General features: G+C 40.0%; 1 long non-coding RNA gene across 1 annotated transcript; it reads left to right on the forward strand.

Moving 5' to 3' along the window:
* The first annotated feature begins 6,166 nt into the window (after positions 1-6,166).
* Positions 6,167-13,679, forward strand: LOC116532251. The gene is made up of 3 exons (XR_004260797.1): positions 6,167-6,298; positions 7,029-7,032; positions 13,669-13,679. It is a non-coding gene; the product is annotated as an uncharacterized LOC116532251 (long non-coding RNA).
* Positions 13,680-18,756: the final 5,077 nt, after the last annotated feature.

Here is an 18,756-nt window from a genome sequence, read left to right on the forward strand (position 1 = left end):
CTGATATTTATCCTGTTCCAAGCTAAAATTGCACTCCTGCAATCTTTCTCCATGGTCTGACCACCTTCTTCTTAGCTAGAAAATCATGATCCTGAGGCCCTCTTAAGCTCCCCTTTTAATTTGGGAGTAGCCCCCACTGCCTTTTTGAGAAGTAGCAGCAGCAAGAGTACTACTCCTACTCCTACTCCTACTACATGACATACAGTATGGTGACCCTCTATATGTGATATCTCTTTTAGTTCCTTTCACAAACCTATCAAGTATGCAACATTATTATCTCAATTTTATAAACAAGAAGACTGAGATTTGAAGAAGTTAAGTCACCTAGTTAATCAGGGATCTAAGCCTTTGATTCCCTAACTCTAAAGGCCAGGCACTGAAATATAACAGAATGTTTCTTCCTCAGCATTATGTTCTGCTTTCTGCCACATTCTTCCCCTAACCCACAATAAAGCTGCAAGAAAAATCTGAAGAGCCATAATAATTCAAACTTTAAAGTGATTTGGTACCACTTACACTACTCAATAATAATGGCTGAAAAGCAACACAATCCTAGAGAATTACCATCTGTTTTAGGAGCTTATGTGAGTGTGTTTTTCTGGAAAATCCCCTTAGAAATATTTTTTGAACATTTGTTCAAACAAGTTGAGGTCTGGACCCTCTCTAATGCCTTTCTTGATTGGTTAAATGCCAAGTATGACATAATCATTCTGCATGTGGTTTGAGTTAGGTGGAAGTATTGTATGTGCCTGGGACACTGAGCAAGCCCTCCAGAGATGCTTCTAGTTCTGGCCAAGAAGGCCCACTGAGGAGATGGCAGTCCAGGAGTGATGGGGCTGAGATCACCAATAGGCTGAGTCATTTTATAACCCCAATTTAGGCAGCATCCTTCACCTGATAACTAGGACATTTGTGTTCTCTTAGTCTACTTTCTCTTCTGCTTGGATATTCTCTCATCTTTGGAACAGGTTCCAGAAACACTCAGTGGACTTCTCTTACCTTGTGACTGAAGAGTTTCAGGGACTCTGACTTAAACCACTAGGCCAGCATTACTCTGGACTTACTTTCCTGCTACGAGTTGCCTGAGCTCCACCTGCTCTACCATGAAATCATTAAGACATGGATTAATGTCTTTAAAGTTGCCTCCTAGTGCACATAACTCAAAGGTACTACAATCCCAGACAGTTTTACAGCCTTGGCAAGAGGGAAGTATTCTCTGTGGATAGATTGAATGTCACCTCTTGGCCAGGGTTTGTGGGAGATGGCTGCAGAGCCCATCAGCAAAGCTGCCATGTGGCCAGGTCCATGTGATTGATGGGAACATGACTGTGGGAAGAGGCCAATGCTGGTAATGATGGGAGATACTTAAACCTAAGGGAAATCCCTGAATTCCCAACATCTATGAAGTGGATCAGATGAGGCTTGAGGACAAAAAGCAACAGAAAAACATTCACCTAATATAGGTAATGAAGGAAAGAAACAAATAATATTAAATCTTATGGGGTTGTGGTCATAGGAAAACTATAGGTGTCAGGTCTGCTTTAACGTTCGAATTAGCAGGTAAAATATACAATGGGAGTGCTTCAATGTTTGACACTAATCTAAGTATGGGAGAATCTTTCATTAGGCTACTATGAACTTCTGCAAAGTTTCTCCAAATTTTCCAGGAAATTGCACAAACTGATGCTATCCCTTGTAACTGAAAATGCTATTCCTTCTCTACCTTCCTCAATGCAAAATGCAATTTATCACTGAAAGTTGAGAATGTAATCACCCCCATACACTTGGTATAATGCTACTGGTAGAAAAAGAAACTAAGCTAAAGGCTTGTGTAGTTTTTAATTAATTGAAAATGACAAGGTTTAAAGGGAATGGATCAGATATGTTAGCACAATATTTAAAATGAGAAGTCATGAAGGCCTAAATGACAGTGGTGGCAGTAAGTATGGAAAGGGTTTGCTGATTGTGAGACAGATTATAAAGGAATATCCACACAACTTGGCATCTGACTGGATTTAGCAGGGCAATGGTAGAATCAGATATAATGCAATGATTATTATTCTTAGTGACCAGGGAAATGAAAATAGTAGTGTCAGTAAAAGAAGGAAAGGGGTCTGGGAGAAAAGAAAAATGAGTTTGAGGTGTCAAATTGAGACACAAAACAGGCATTGTGAAATTCTGAGGATAGAGGTTTGGGCTAAAGATAAAATTTCAGGCAGGCATCACTTGCCGAATTCTTTACCTAAGTCCAAACCTGCTGATTTTTAATCCTTCCAAGTGGAAACTACATACAAAGGCTATTTGAAATTTTCTGCCTTCTCCCTCTTTCTGCTGCTAGTCCTTCCCACTTCCCAAATTCTTCTGCCCTCTAACTATCTCTAGAAGCTTACAGTGGAAAAACCTAATTGGCCTCTTTTTCTATTCCAAGCATTCATTGTAAATGTCTAGTTTTAAGAGTGGTTCTTCATATTCTCAAGCATGTATCATTTGTAATATGTGATCCAAGCTGATTACATTAATCAAAGTTTCAATTGCTTCAAAAATTATTTGTACTGATAAAGAAATTGATATACATGAGAAAAACAGAAAGATCAGGTAAGTGCTACAGAATTATGGTAACCATAATTTTCTGAAACCAAAATTGTTCATTGACTCCTGTTTAAAACCATATAACTTTGATGTTCTGAAGTCCCTTTTGATTAAATGGAGCAATTTTGGAGATGTTATTGGAATGGTGAAACATTGCAATTTTCAGGATAGTTGTATTGTTTCTAAGGACAAAAGGACAGAATATTTATCCTGGAAACTCTGGGAAGTGCATAGAGTAAAAAAAAATAATAACACGATGCATTCCTCATTTTTTTGTACTCTAAAATTTTTTTTAAATTATTTTGTATTATATAACTTCCAGCTTAGGGTGCCTAACAGTCTTGATATTTGCTTCCTCTCTAAAGAACATGAGGACACAAAAGTATTGAAGGTCAGAGTGAGAATGTACCTTGGAGATCAATAAATAGAATCACTTTTTTTCATATAAAGAAACTGAGGTCCAGAACTAAGAAATGGCTTCCCCAAGGTTACACAGCAAATCAATGGCAGAACTAGGACTAGAATCCAGGTATCCTGATCACCAAACCTCCATTTGCACAACAGCCTCTCTTCTCCTTCTTCACATCTCATCCCTTCTCTTGGGCTTGGAAATCCCTAGAGAAAGGGGGCTTACCATCAGGAGGGCACAGTGCAAAATATGGAACCCTCAATGCCCATCATCTCAAATTCCTATGTTGTATAGAAACATCACTTCCACCCCTCACCCAACTATCTTTCCCTCTTCTCAGCTGAAACACCTACACCTCTGTTACAGCAAATGTCTTAGTATCATTATGGTACATCAAAGGGAAACATAAATGAAACCTGGGTACTTGTTATTCCCAGAAGACTAAAAGTTAAGAACTTTGCACACATCTATTCCACTGAAATGTCAATACATCTCCTGCTTTCCATGCTTTTCTCAAAATTGTTGAAAGGACCAAAACCTCCTGCTCAGGGGCAAGGATTCACTACTGGGAGAAAAAGTACTGATGGTTATATCTCATTCTTTGAAGTTTGTTAAGCTTCTTCCCTATGGTTAATCAAGAACATAATATTAAATTTGTATGTGCTACAAGAAGTAACTTGCTCAAAATCAATGCAACAGAAGACTTAGAGCCCAAAATTTACATTTCTCATGATAAAGATCAATTCCTTATTTTCTACTGCCTCACAAGTCTGTTAGAAAAATTAGAGGTCAGAAATGAAACAGGGGTGCCCCCCACTCCCTCATGTACTCATGTATGACTTATTTATGTGGAGCAAGCTTTCATAATTCTATTCATCATCCATGACACTTTAAAATAATCCCTTCTGAGACTATCAGCTTGTGAGCTTAAAGAAGGATCTGTAGAGCCAGGCATGGTGGTACATGCCTGTAATTATAGCTACTCATGAGGATGAGGCAGGAGGATCACTTGAGCACAGAAGTTCAAGGTTGTGGTGTACTGTGATAGTGCTTGTGAATAGCCACTGAACTACAGGCTGGACAGCATAGAGAGACTTCCATTCCCAAAATTGTGAAAAAAGAGAAGGGCCTGTATAGATTTATTTGTCTATCCCTGGAGCCTAGAATGTGGCCAGCAAGTATGATTCAATCGCTCAAATACATGTATATGAAACTTCCAAAAGGGTGAATGCAATAGAAGATTAGAATAGAATTGGAAGCCAGAGCTAGAATACAGATGGCTTGGAATGAAGCTCCTCAAATCTATTACTTCTGACATAGGCTGTGACTGTACACCTTTGTGTGTTATGCAACACCAAACAATTTCAATATTAGGGTAACTTCCTAAAGAGTAGAAACTTTGAAAAGTGTTTTTCTTTTAATTCAGTGCCTGTACACGACATATTCAGCCTTAAAAAAATATTTGAGGAACTCATAGTTCCCAGGCACTCACTCCAATATGTCGCAAGCAATTTGATTAAAGTATTGCATATATCTTGGGCTTCAAACCAAGTGTAAGGAATTTTACTCCATCAGAAAAATTATTGAGGCAGCTTAAGGTAATGGAAACTGGTACTTTGGATTAAATCTGTCTCTTTCCATCTTTGTTTTTGGTGCCTGGATAACGCATCTGGGAAAAACACACACACAGAGACAGCATATAGCTTGAATATCTTGGAGCTAAAGAGGGAAGAAAGGCAAAATAGAGAGGATGTTGAACAAGAAATGTTTTAGTCTTTAATTCAGGTCCTAAATGAAATCTAAAGAGCAACATATAAAATCTTCAAACCAGGGGCACCCCACATATCAGTATGTTCCATCCTCACCACCCAAGCTTAGAATATCTGCTGTTTAGACTGAAATTCAAATCAGACTGAGTAAAATATCATAGACTAGATGGCTTAAACAACAAATACTTATTTTCTTATGATTCTGGAGGCTAGAAGTCCAAGGTCAAGACATCAGGGTTGATTTTCTGTGAGGGCTATCTTCCCAGTTCATAAACAGTCATTTTCTCACTGTGTTTTCACATGGCATTTCCTCTGTGCATGCACAAAGAGAGAGCAACCTCTGGCATCTCTTCCTCTTCTTACTATGGTGCCAGTTCTATTGCATTAGGATCCCAACATTATGACCTCATTTAACCTTAATTATACTCGTAAAGGCTCTATCTCCAAATATAGTCACATTGACGTTACAGCTTCAACATACAAATTTGAGGGTTGAAGAGACACAATTCTGTTTATAACAGTACTATTAACCATACTTGGCTGATAAAAAAAAAAAAAAAAAACTGAGTCTCAAAGAGGTTTAGTGATTTTCACATACTAGTAAGTGATAGAAGTCAAGACTAGAACTCAGAACAGTTAATCCTTGGTCCTGAGTTCTTTGTACTCTATTATGTCGCCATATAAAATGAATTAGGAATTGCTCCTTCCGTTTCTATTTTTTATTTGGAAGAATTTTTAGAGAATTGGTTTAAAAAATCTTTCTGTAAGTGTTTGGCAGAATTTACCAGTGAACCCATCTGGGTCTGATACTTTCTGTTTAGGAAGGTTATTAATTATTAATTCAATTTATTTAATGTACACATGCATATTCAGATTATCTATTTCTCCTTCTGTGAGTTTTGGTAGATATTGTCTTTCAAGGCATTATCCCATTTGATCTAGGTTATCAAATTTGTTGTCATAGAGCTGTTCATAATATTCCTTGGTTATCCTATTAATATTTATGGGATTAGTAGTAATAGTCCCTCTTCCATTTTAGATATTATTAATTTGGGTTTTCTCTCTTTTTTCTCAGCTAAAAAAATTATAAATTTTGTTAATCTTTTCAAAGAAACATCATTTAGCTTTATTAAGTTTCTCTACTGATCATTTTATTGCTTATGATTTTTTGGGCTTAATCTTTTTCTAGTCTTTTAAGGTGGAAGCTTAGATGACTAGCTTTAGATTATTTTCCAAAATACACATTCAGTGCCATAAATTTCCCTATAGTCACTTCATTGGCTGTATCCCACAAAACTTGGTGAATTATATTTTTATCTTAATCTGATGCAAAATATTTTTAAATTTCTCTTCAGACCTCTCCTTCAACCTATTTGTTATTTAGAAGCGTGATGTTCTAGATTCTTGAGGAATCACTGCACTGTCTTCCACAACAGTTGAATTAATTTATACTCCCACTAACAGTGTAAAAGCATTCCTATTTCTCCACATCCCCTCCAGAATCTGTGGTTTCCTGACTTTTACCCAAATGGTTATAGATCATTCTCCTATAAAGACACATGAACGTGTATGTTTATTGCAGCACTATTCACAATAGCAAAGACTTAGAACCAACACAAATACCCATCAATGATAGACTGGATAAAGAAAATGTGGCACATATACACCATAGAATACTATGCAGCCATAAAAAGGATGCATTCATGTCCTTTGAAGGGACATGGATAAAACTAGAAACCATCATTCTCAGGAAACTAACATAGGAACAGAAAACCAAACACTGCATGTTCTCACTCATAAGTGTGAGTTAACAATGAGAACACATGGACACAGGGAGGAAAACATCAGACACTGAGGCCTGTTGGGGGATGGAAAAATAGGGAAAGGATAGCATTAGGAGAAAAACTTACTGTAGATTACCAGTTGACAGGTGCAGCAAACCACCATGGTGCATGTATACCTATGTAACAAACCTGCACATTCTGCACATGTATCCCAGAACTTAAAGCATAATTTAAAAAAATAAGTGCGTTGTTTAATCTCCAACTATTTTGAAGTTTTCTATCATTCTGCTATTTATTCCTAGTTTAATTCTATTGTTATCTGAAAGAAGACATTGTATGATTTATATTTTTTTAAGTTTCTTATGGTGCGTTTTATGCCAGAAGTGCGACCAAATGTGAGCTAGAGAAGAAAGTATACTCAAGGTGGCTGGAAAGATGGCTGAATGGGAACAGCTTCGGTCTGCAGCTCCCAACGAGATCAGTGCAGAGGGTGGGTGATTTCTACATTTCCAACTGAGGTACCTGGCTCATCTCATTGGGACTGGTTAGACAGTGAGTACAGTTCACAGAGGGAGAACTGAAGCAGGCTGGGGCATTGCCTCACAGGGGAAGCAAAAGAGGTCAGATAACTCCCTCCCCTAGCCAAGAGAAGCTATAAGTGACTGTGCCATGAGAAATGGTGCATTCCGGCCCAGATAGTATGCATTTCCCATGGTCTTCACAACCCACAGACCAGGAGATTCCCTTAGGTGCCTGCACCATCAGGGATCTGGGTTTCAAGCACAAAACTGGGAGGCTGTTTTGGCAGACATCAAGCTACCCACAGGAGTTTTTTTTTTTTCATACTCCAGTGACACCTGGAATGCCAGTGAGACAGCACCATTCACTTTCCTGGAAAGAAGGCTGAAGCCAGGAAGTCAAGTGGTGTGGCTCAGGGGATCCCACCCCCATGTAGCCCAGCAAGCTTAGATCCACTTGCTTGAAATTCTCGCTGCCAGAACAGCAGTCTGAAGTCGACCTAGGACACTTGAGCTTGGTGAAGGGAGGAGCATCCACCATTACTGAGGCATGAGTAGGTGGATTTCCTTGCACAGTGTAAACCAAGCCACTGGGAAGCTCAAACTGGGCAGAGCTCACCACAGCTTGGCAAAACCACTGTAGCCAAACTGCTTCTTTAGATTCCTCCTCTCTGGGTAGGGCATCTCTGAAGGAAAGGCAGCAGCCCCAGTCAAGGTCTTATAGATAAAACTCTCATCTCCCTGGGATAGAGCACATGGGAGAAGGGGAGTCTGTGGCCACAGTTTCAGCAGACTTAAACGTTCCTGTCTGCCAGATCTGAAAAGAGCAGCAGATCCCACAACATAGCACTCAAACCTGGTAAAGGAACAGACTGCCTCCTCAAGTAGGCTCCTGAGACTTTTGCCTCCTGACTGGGAGACACCTCCCAGCAGGGGTCGACAGATACCTCATAGAGGAGAGCTTCAACTGGCATCTGGCAGATGCCCCTCTGGGATAAAGTTTCCAGAGGAAGAAACAGGCAGCAAGCATTGCTGTCCTGTAGCCTCTGCTGGTAATACCCAGGCAAACAGGGTCTGGAGTAGACATCTAGCAAATTCCAGCAGACCTGCCACAGTGAAGCCTGCCTGTTAAAAGGACAACTAACAAACAGAAAGGAATAGCATCAACATCAACAAAAAGGACATCCACACAAAAACCCCATCGAAAGGTCACCAATATCAAAGACCAAAGGTAGATAAATACATGAAGATGAGGAAAAACCGGTGCAAAAAGCCTGAAAATTTTCAAAAACCAAAACATCTCTTCTCCAAAAGATCACAACTCCTCACCAGCAAGGGAACAAAAATGGACAGAGAATGAGTTTGATTAATTGGCAGAAGGAGGTTTCAGAAGGTGAGTAATAACAAACTCCTCTGAGCTAAAAGATCATGTTCTAATCCAATACAGGGAAGCTAAGAACCTTGAAAAAAGGTTAGAGCAACTACTAACTAGAATAACCAGTTTAGAGAAGAACATAAATAACCTGAGGGAGATGACAAACACAGCACGAGAACTTCATGAAACATACACAAATATGAATAGCCAAAATGATCAAGCAGTTGAAAGAACATCAGAAATTGAAGATCGATCTAATGAAATAAGTGTGAAGACAACATTAGAAAAAAGAATAAAAAGGAAAGAACAAAGCTTCTAAGAAATAAGGGACTATATGAAAAGACCAAACGTAGTTTGATTGGTGTATCTGAGTGATGGAGAGAATGGAACCAAGTTAGGAAACACTTTTCAGAATATTATCCAAGAGAACATCTCTAACCTAGCATGACACGCCAAAATTCAACTTCAAAAAATACAGAGAAAACCACAAAGATAATCCTCCTGAAGAGCAACCCCATGACACATAATTGTCAAATTCACCCAGGTTGAAAGAAAGAAAACAATGTTAAGAGCAGTGAGAGAGAAAGATCAAGTTATACACAGTAGGAAGCCCATCAGATTAACAGTGGATCTCTCTGCAGAAACCCTACAAGCCAGAAAAGAGTGAGGGCCAATATTCAACATTCTTGAGAAAAAAAAAAAAAAAGAATTTCCAACCCACAATTTCATATCCAGCCAAACTAACATTCATAAGAGAAAGAGAAATAAAATCCTTTACAGACAAGCAAATGCTGACAGATTTTTGTCACCACCAGGCCTACCTTACAAGAGGTCCTGAAGAAAGCACTAAATATGAATACAAAAAACCATCACCAGCCACTGCAAAAACATACCAAATTGTGAAGACCCTTGACACTGTAAAGAAACTGCATCAACTAAAGAACAAAATAACCAGCCAGGATCATAATGACAGGACAAAATTCACACATAACAATATTAACATTAAATGTAAATGAGCTAAATGCCCCAGTTAAAAAACACAGACTGGCAAATTGAATAAGGAGTCAAGACCCATCGGTGTGTTGTATTCAGGAGACACAGCTTATGTGCAAAGACACACACAGGCTAAAAATTAAAGGATAAGGAAATGTTTACCAAGCAAATGAAAAGCAAAAAACAAAGCAGGTGTTGCAATTCTAGTCTCTTGTAAAACAGACTTGAAACCAACAAAGATCAAAAAAGGCAAAGAAGGGTATTACATAATGATCAAAGGATCAATGCAACAAATAGAGCTAACTATCCTAAATATATATGCATGCAATACAGGAGCACCCAGATTCATAAAGCAAGTCCTTACAGACCTACAAAAAGACTTAGGCTCCCACACAATAATAGTGGGAGACTTTAACACAATACTGTTAATATTAGGCAGAACAATGAGACAGAAAGTTAATGAGGATATTTAGGATTTGAACTCAGCTCTGGACTAAGCAGATCTAATAGACATCTACAAAACTTTCCACCCCAAAGCAATGGAATATACATTCTTCTCAGCACCACATTTCACTTATTCTAAAATCGACCACATAATTGGAAGTAAAACACTCCTCAGCAAATACAAAAGAACAGAAATCATAACAGTCTCTCAGACCACAGTGCAATCAAGTTAGAATTCAGGATTAAGAAACTCACTCAAAACCCCACAACTACACGGAAACTGAACAACCTCCTTCTGAATGACTACTGGGTAAATAACAAAATTAAGGCAAACATAAAGAAGTTCTTTGAAACCAGTGAGAACAAAGACACAATATACCAGAATTTCTGGGACACAGCCAAAGCAGTGTGAAGAGGAAAATTTATAGCACTAAATGCCCATAGGAGAAACCAGGGAAGATCTAAAATCAACACCCTAACATTACAATTAAAAGAACTAAAGAAGCAAGAGCAAACAAACTCAAAAGTTAGCAGAAGACAAGAAATAACTAAGATTAGAACAGAACTGAAGGAGATAGAGACATGAAAAACCTTCCAAAAAAAATTAGTGAATCCAGGAACTGGTTCTTTGAAAAGATTAACAAAATAGACCACTAGCCAGACTAATAAAGAAAAAGAGAGACGAATCAAATATACACAGTACAAAATGATAAAGGGGGTTGGGCACTGTGGCTTATGCCTATAACCTCAGCTCTTAGGGAGGCAGAGGCAGGAGGATAGCTTGAGCCGAGGAGTTCGAGACCTGCCTGGGCAGTATAGTGAGACTCTGTTCTCCAAAAAAAAAAAAAAGAAGAAAAAAAAAAAAAAAAAAAGATAAAGGGGTGATCACCACAGATCCTACAGGAATACAAACTACATCAGAAAATACTATAAACATCTCTCCACAAATAAACTAGAAAATCTACAAGAAATGAATAAGTTCCTGGACACATATACCCTCCCAAGACTAAACCAGGAAGTTGAATCCCTAAATGGACCAAGAACAAGTTCTGAAATTGAGGCTGTAATTAATGGCTTACCAACCAAAAGAAGCTGGGGACCAGATGGTTTCACAGCTGAGTTCTACCAGAGGTACAAAGAGGAGCTGGTGCCATTTTCTCTGAAACTATTCCAAACTATAGAGAAAGAGGGGCTCCTCCCTAACCCATTTATGAGGCCAGAATCAACCTGATGCCAAAATCTGGCAGAGACACAACAACCAAAAATTTTAGGCCAATATCCCTGATAAACATTGGTGTGAAAATCCTCAATAAAATACTGGCAAACTGAATCCAGCAGCACATCAAAACTTATCCACCATGGTCCAGTCAGGTTCATCCCTGAAATGCAACGCTGGTTCAACATATGCAAATCCATAAATGTAATCATCATGTAAACAGAACCTATGACACAAACCACATGATTATCTTAATAGATGCAAAAAGAACCATTGATAAAATTGAACACCCTTCATACTAAAAACTCTCAATAAACTAGGTATTGATGGAACGTATCTCAAAATAATAAGAATTATTTATAACAAACCCACAGCCAATATCATACTCAGTGGGCAAAACTGGAAGCGTTCCCTTTGAAAACCAGCACAAGGCAAGGTTGCCCTCTCTCACCATTCCTATCCAACATTGTATTGGAAGTTCTGGCTGGGGCCATCAGGCAAGAGAAAGAAATAAAACGTATTCAAATAGGAAAAGAGGAAATCAGATTGTCTCTGTTTGAATACCTTTTATTTCTTTCTCTTACATTTAGAAAACTCCATCACCTTAGCCCAAAAACTTATTAAGCTTATAAGCAACTTCAGCAAAGTCTCATGACACAAAATCCATGTGCAAAAATCACAAGCATTCCTATACACCAATAATAGATGAACAGAAGCCAAATCATAAGTGAACTCCCATTCACAATAGTTACAAAGAGAATAAAATACCTAGGAATACAGCTTAAAAGGGATGTGAAGGACCTCTTCAAGGAGAACTACAAACCACTGCTCAGGGAAATAAGAGAGTACACAAACAAATGGAAAAACATTCCATGCTCATGGATAGGAATAAAAAATATCATGAAAATGGCCATACTGTCCAAAGTAATTTATGGAGTCAATGCTATCTTCATCAAGCTACAATTGACTTCCTTCAGAGAATTAGAAAAAAATTTCTTTAAATTTTATATGGAAGCAAAAGAGAGCTTGTAGAGACAAGACAATACTAAGCAAAAAGAACAAAGCTGAAGGCATCATACTACCAGGCTTCAAACTATACTACAAGGCTGCAGTAATCAAAACAGCATGATACTGGTACCAATACAGATATATAAACCAATGAGACAGAACAGAGGCCTCAAAAATAATACCTTGTAAGGAATGCAACTTACAAGGGATATGAAGGACCTCTTCAAGAAGAACTACAAGCCACTGCTCAAGGAAATAAAAGAGTACAAACAAAATGGAAAAGCTTTCCTTACTCATGTATAAAAAAAATCAATATTGTGAAAATGACCATACTGTCCAAAGTAATTTAGAGATTCAATGTTATGCTCATCAAGCTACCATTTTTTTTCACAGAATTAGAAAAGTCTACTTTAAATTTCATATGGAACCAAAAAAGAGTCAGGTAGAGTGATGCCTCCAGATTTGCTCTGTTTGCTTAGTATTTAGGATTGTCTTAAGCAAAAAGAGCAAAGCTGGAGGCATCACTCTACCTGACTTCAAACTATACTACAAGGCTACAGTAACAAAAATAGCCTGGTACTGGTACCAAAACAGATATATAGACTAATGGAACAGAATAGAGCCCTCAGAAATAATGTGACACATCTACAATCATCTGATCTTTGACAAACCTGATAAAAACAAGCAATGGGAAAGGATTTCCTATTTAATAAATTATGTTGGGTAAACTGGCTAGATATGCTGAAAACTGAAACTGGACACCTTTATACCTTATATGAAAATTAACTCGGGGTAGGATCCAAGATGGCCGTTTAGGAACAGCTCAGGATTGCAGCTCCCAGTGAAAGCGCAGAGGGTGAGCGGACGCCGCATTTTTATTGCCCACAGACTAGGAAATTCCCAGGCGGAGGAGCTCCATGGTCACCAGTGCGGCTGTTTCGGCCAGCGCGGCTGTGCCGGCCGGTGCCGCTGCTTTGCCCCGCGTGGCTGCTTTGTCGGCAGTGGTTCTCCATACAAAAATACACTGGTCCGGGTGCCCTTTTGGCTGGTGATTGGAGCCACGGGAAGTCGCCCATTCGCCGGTTCAAAAAGGGGACTGAGCAGAGAACCAGGACAGTAGATTCCAGGGCACAAAAAAAAGAAAAAAGTGCCACAAACCTCAGTGCCGCTGTTTAAGCCAGCGCAGTGAGTGGCTGCAGGGGAAAACAAATAGACCCCGGCACCTCTTAAACAGACGACTGGAACACCAATTTAAAAATGGCTCTGAGGCAGGGAGCCAGGCGATCAGGCCCGGCTGGTCCCACCCCCACAAAAGAACAGCAATCAGGAACTCTGGATTGAGAGTTTCACAGCAAGTGCAGCTGAGCCCGGGACGGTCCAGCTCTGTGGGGGAGGGGCGTCTGCCATTACCAAGGCAGCCCGCCAGGACGGAGTCGGCCAATGCTGAGGCAGCCCACCATTGCCAAGGCAACCCGCCATTGCTGAGGCAGCCCACCGTTGCCAAGGCAACCCGCCACAGCAGAGAGACTCCTCCTCAACAGAGGCAGGCCAGCATCGCCAAAGCAGTTCTAACTACACCCATATAAACAGGACTGCAGGGAAGTTCACTCGGCAGCGGGGTGGAGCCCACAGCAGCTCAGCAAAGCCTCTATAGGCCGACAGTGACTAGGCTGCCTCCTTGCTGGGCTGGGCAGGTCCAAAGGAAAAAAAAAAAAAGAAGGCGGTAGCATAACGGAACCTCATAAATAAAGCCCTAAATCCCTGGGACAGAGCACCTGGGAACAAAAAGCAGTTTATGAGTTCTGCTGCAGCAGACCTAAAAGTACCTGCCCAGCAGCTCTGAATGAACAACAACAGAACTCACAGCTCACCATTTGAGCTCCTATAAAGAAGAGACCGTCTCCTCAAGCAGCTCCCTGATCCCTACATATCCAAAGAGACACCGCATAAAACAGAGATCAGATTGACACTAGGCGGGTATCCTTCTGGGACAAAGATAGCAGAAGAAGAAAACTGGTAACAACCCTTACTGTTCAGCAGCTGCTGCAGGTGAACCCCAGGCAAGCAGGGCCTGGAGTGAACCGCAGCAGACCTACAGCAGAGGGGCCAGGCCGTCAAAAGGAAAACCAAGAAACAGAAATAACCTCATCATCAACAAACAGAACGTCAATCTGAAAGATTTGAGACCCAATCTGAAAGCCAGCAACTACAAAGTCGACAGGTGGATAAATCCTTAAAGATGGGAAGAAACCAGCGCAAAAAGGATAAAAACACCCAAAACCAGAACACCTCTCCTCCTACAAAGGATCACAACTCCTCACGAGCAAGGGAACAATGATGGAGGGAGAACGAGTGTGATGAAATGACAGAATCAGACTTCAGAAGGTGGGTAGTAAGAAACTTCTGTGAACTTAAAGAACATGTTCTAACCAAATGCAAAGAAACTAAGAACCTTGAAAAAAGATTTGATGAAATGCTAACAAGAATGGACAAAATAGAAAGGAATATAAGTGCATTGATGGAGCTGAAAAACGCAACACGAGAACTTCGTGAAGCATGCACAAGTATCAACAGCCGAATGGACCAAGCAGAAGAAAGGATATCAGAGGTCGAAGATCAACTCAATGAAATAAAACGGGAAGGCAAGACTGGAGAAAAAAGGGTAAAAAGGAATGAACAAAGTCTCCAAGAAATGTGGGACTATGTGAAAAGACCTAATCTACGTTTGATAGGCCTACCTGAATGCGATGAAGAGAATGAATCCAAGCTGGAAAATACTCTTCAGGAATTACCCAGGAAAACTTCCCCAACCTAGCAAGGCAGGCAAATATTCAAGTCCAGGAAATACAGAGAACACCACAAAGATATTCATCAAGAAGAGCAACCCCAAGGCACATCATCGTCAGATTCACCAGAGTTGAAATGAAGGAGAAAATACTAAGGGCAGCCAGAGAGAAAGGTCGGGTTACCCATAAAGGGAAGCCCATCAGACTCACAGCAGATCTCTCAGCAGAAACCCTACAAGCCAGAAGAGACTGGGGGCCAATATTCAACATCCTTAAAGAAAAGAATTTCAACCCAGAATCTCCTATCCAGCCAAACTAAGCTTCATAAGTGAAGGAAAAATAAAATCCTTTGGGAACATGCAAGTACTCAGAGATTTCGTCACCACCAGGCCAGCTCTACAAGAGCTCCTGAAAGAGGCGCTACACATATAAAGGAATAACAAGTACCAGCTCAACTAAAGGGCAAAACAGCCAGCTAGCACCAAAATGGCAGTATCAAATTCACACATAACAATATTAACCCTACATGTAAATGGACTAAATGCCCCAATCAAAAGACACAGACTGGCAAATTGGATAAAAAGACAAAACCCATCGGTGGGCTGTATCCAGGAAACCCATCTCACATCCAAGGATACACAAAGGCTCAAAATAAAGGGATGGAGGAAGATTTACCAAGCAAATGGAGAGCAAAAAAAAGCTGGAGTTGCAATTCTCATCTCTGATAAATTAGACTTTAAAGCAACAAAGATCATAAGAGACAAAGACGGACATTACATAATGGTAAAAGGATCAATGCAACAAGAAGAGCTAACGATCCTAAATATATACGCACCCAATACAGGAGCACCCAGATACATAAGGCAAGTTCTTAATGACTTACAAAGAGACTTAGACTCCCACACAATAATAGTGGGAGACTTTAACACCCCATTGTCAACATTAGACAGATCAGCCAGACAGAAAATTAACAAGGATATCCAGGACTTGAACTCAGACCTGGACCAAGCAAACCTAATAGACATTTACAGAACTCTCCACCCCAAATCCACAGAATATACATTCTTCTCAGCACCACATCACACCTACTCTAAAATTGACCACATAATTGGGAGTAAATCACTCCTCAGCAAATGCAAAAGAACGGAAATCATAACAAACAGTCTCTCAGACCACAGGGCAATCAAGTTAGAACTCAGAATTCAGAAACTAACCCAGAACCGCACAACTTCATGGAAACTGAACAACTTTCTCTTGAATGTTGACTGGATAAACAATGAAATGAAGGCAGAAATAAAGATGTTCTTTGAAACCAACGAGAATGAAGACACAACATACCAGAATCTCTGGGACACATTTAAAGCAGTCTCTAGAGGAAAATATATAGCAATAAGTGCCCACATGAGAAGCAAGGAGAGATCAAAAATTGACACCTTATCGTCAAAACTGAAAGAGCTAGAGGAGCAAGATCAAAAAAACTCAAAGTCTAGCAGAAGACAAGAAATAGCTAAGATCGGCCGGGCGCGGTGGCTGAAGCCTGTAATCCCAGCACTTTGGGAGGCCGAGGCGGGTGGATCACGAGGTCAAGAGATCGAGACCATCCTGGTCAACATGGTGAAACCCCGTCTCTACTAAAAATACAAACAAATTAGCTGGGCATGGTGGTGCGTGCCTGTAATCCCAGCTACTCAGGGGGCTGAGGCAGGAGAATTGCCTGAACCCAGGAGGCAGAGGTTGCGGTGAGCCGTGATCGTGCCATTGCACTCCAGCCTGGGTAACATGAGTGAAACTCCATCTCAAAAAAAAAAAAAAATAGACAGACCACTAGCAAGATTAATAAAAAAGAAAAGAGAGAATAACCAAATTGATGCAATAAAAAACGATAAAGGGGATATCGCCACAGATTCCACAGAAATTCAAACCATCATCAGAGATTATTACAAACAATGCTATGCACACAAACTAATAAACCTGGAAGAAATGGATAAATTGCTGGACACTTGCCTCTTGCCAAGCCTAAACCAGGAAGAAGCCGAAACCCTGAACAGACCCATAACAAGGTCTGAAGTTGAGGCAGCAATTAAGAGCTTACCACCCAAAAAAATCCCAGGTCCAGATGGGTTCACAGCTGAATTCTACCAGACATACAAAGAGGAGCTGGTACTATTCCCTCTGAAACTATTCCAAACAATACAAAAAGAGGGAATTCTTCCCAAATCATTTTATGACACCAACATCATACGCGAGTTCTATATGGCTGGTTCAACATACGTTAGTCTATAAACGTAATTCACCACATAAACAGAACCAAAGACAAAAACCACATGATTATCTCAATTGATGCAGAGAAGGCCTTTGACAAAATTCAACAGCCCTTTATGCTAAAAACCCTCAATAAGCTAGGTATCGATGGAACGTATCTCAAAATAATAAAAGCTATTTACGACAAACCAACAGCCAATATCATACTAAATGGGCAAAAACTGGAAGCAATCCCCTTGAAATGTGGCACCAGACAAGGATGCCCTCTCTCACCACTGCTATTCAACATAGTATTGGAAGTTCTAGCGAGAGCAATCAGGGAAGAAAAAGAAATAAAGGACATTCAAACAGGAAAGGAGGAAGTCAAATTGTCTCTATTTGCAGACGACATGATTGTATATCTAGAAGACCCCATCGTCTCAGCCCCAAACCTCCTGAAACTGATAAGCACGTTCAGCAAAGTCTCAGGATACAAAATCAACGTGCAAAAATCACATACATTCCTATACACCAATAACAGACTTAAAGAGAGCCAAATCAAGAACAAACTTCCATTCACAATTGCCACAAAGAGAATAAAATACCTAGGAATACAACTAACAAGGAACGTAAAGGACATCTTCAAGGAGAACTACAAGCCACTGCTCAACGAAATAAGAGAGGACACAAACAGATGGAGAAACATTCCATGTTCATGGTTAGGAAGAATCAATATCATGAAAATGGCCATACTGCCCAGGTAATTTACAGATTCAATGCTATTTCCATCAAGCTACCAATGACCTTCTTCGCAGAACTGGAAAAAACCACCTTAAACTTCATATGGAACCAAAAGAGAGCCCGCAGAGCCAAGTCAATTCTAAGCAAAAAGAACAAAGCGCGAGGCATCACACTACCGGACTTCAAACTATACTACAAGGCTACAGTAATCAAAACAGCATGGTACTGGTACCAAAACAGAGATATAGACCAATGGAACAGAACAGAGGTCTCGGAGGCAACACAACCTTTCTACAACCATCTGATCTTTGACAAACCAGACAAAAACAAGCAATGGGGAAAGGATTCCCTGTTCAATAAATGGTGTTGGGAAAGCTGGGTAGCCATGTGCAGAAAGCAGAAACTGGACCCCTTCCTGACACCTTACACTAAAATTAACTCCAGATGGATTAAAGACTTAAACATAAGACCTAACACCATAAAAACCCTAGAAGAAAATCTAGGCAAAACCATTCAGGACGTAGGTGTAGGCAAGGACTTCATGACCAAAACGCCAAACGCATTGACAACAAAAGCCAAAATAGACAAATGGGACCTAATCAAACTCCACAGCTTCTGCACAGCAAAAGAAACAATCATTAGAGTGAATCGGCAACCAACAGATTGGGAAAAAATTTTTGCAGCTTACCCATCTGACAAAGGGCTGATATCCAAAATTTACAAACAACTAAAGCAGATTTACAAGAAAAAAAACTAACAAGCCCATTCAAAAGTGGGCAAAGGATATGAACAGACACTTCTCAAAAGAAGACATACGTGAGGCCAACAAACATATGAAAAAATGCTCATCATCACTGGTCATCAGAGAAATGCAAATCAAAAC

The sequence above is a fragment of the Sapajus apella genome, unplaced genomic scaffold (genome assembly GCF_009761245.1).
Source record: "Sapajus apella isolate SASKATOON/1434 unplaced genomic scaffold, GSC_monkey_1.0 scaffold75, whole genome shotgun sequence".
NCBI lineage: Eukaryota > Metazoa > Chordata > Mammalia > Primates > Cebidae > Sapajus > Sapajus apella.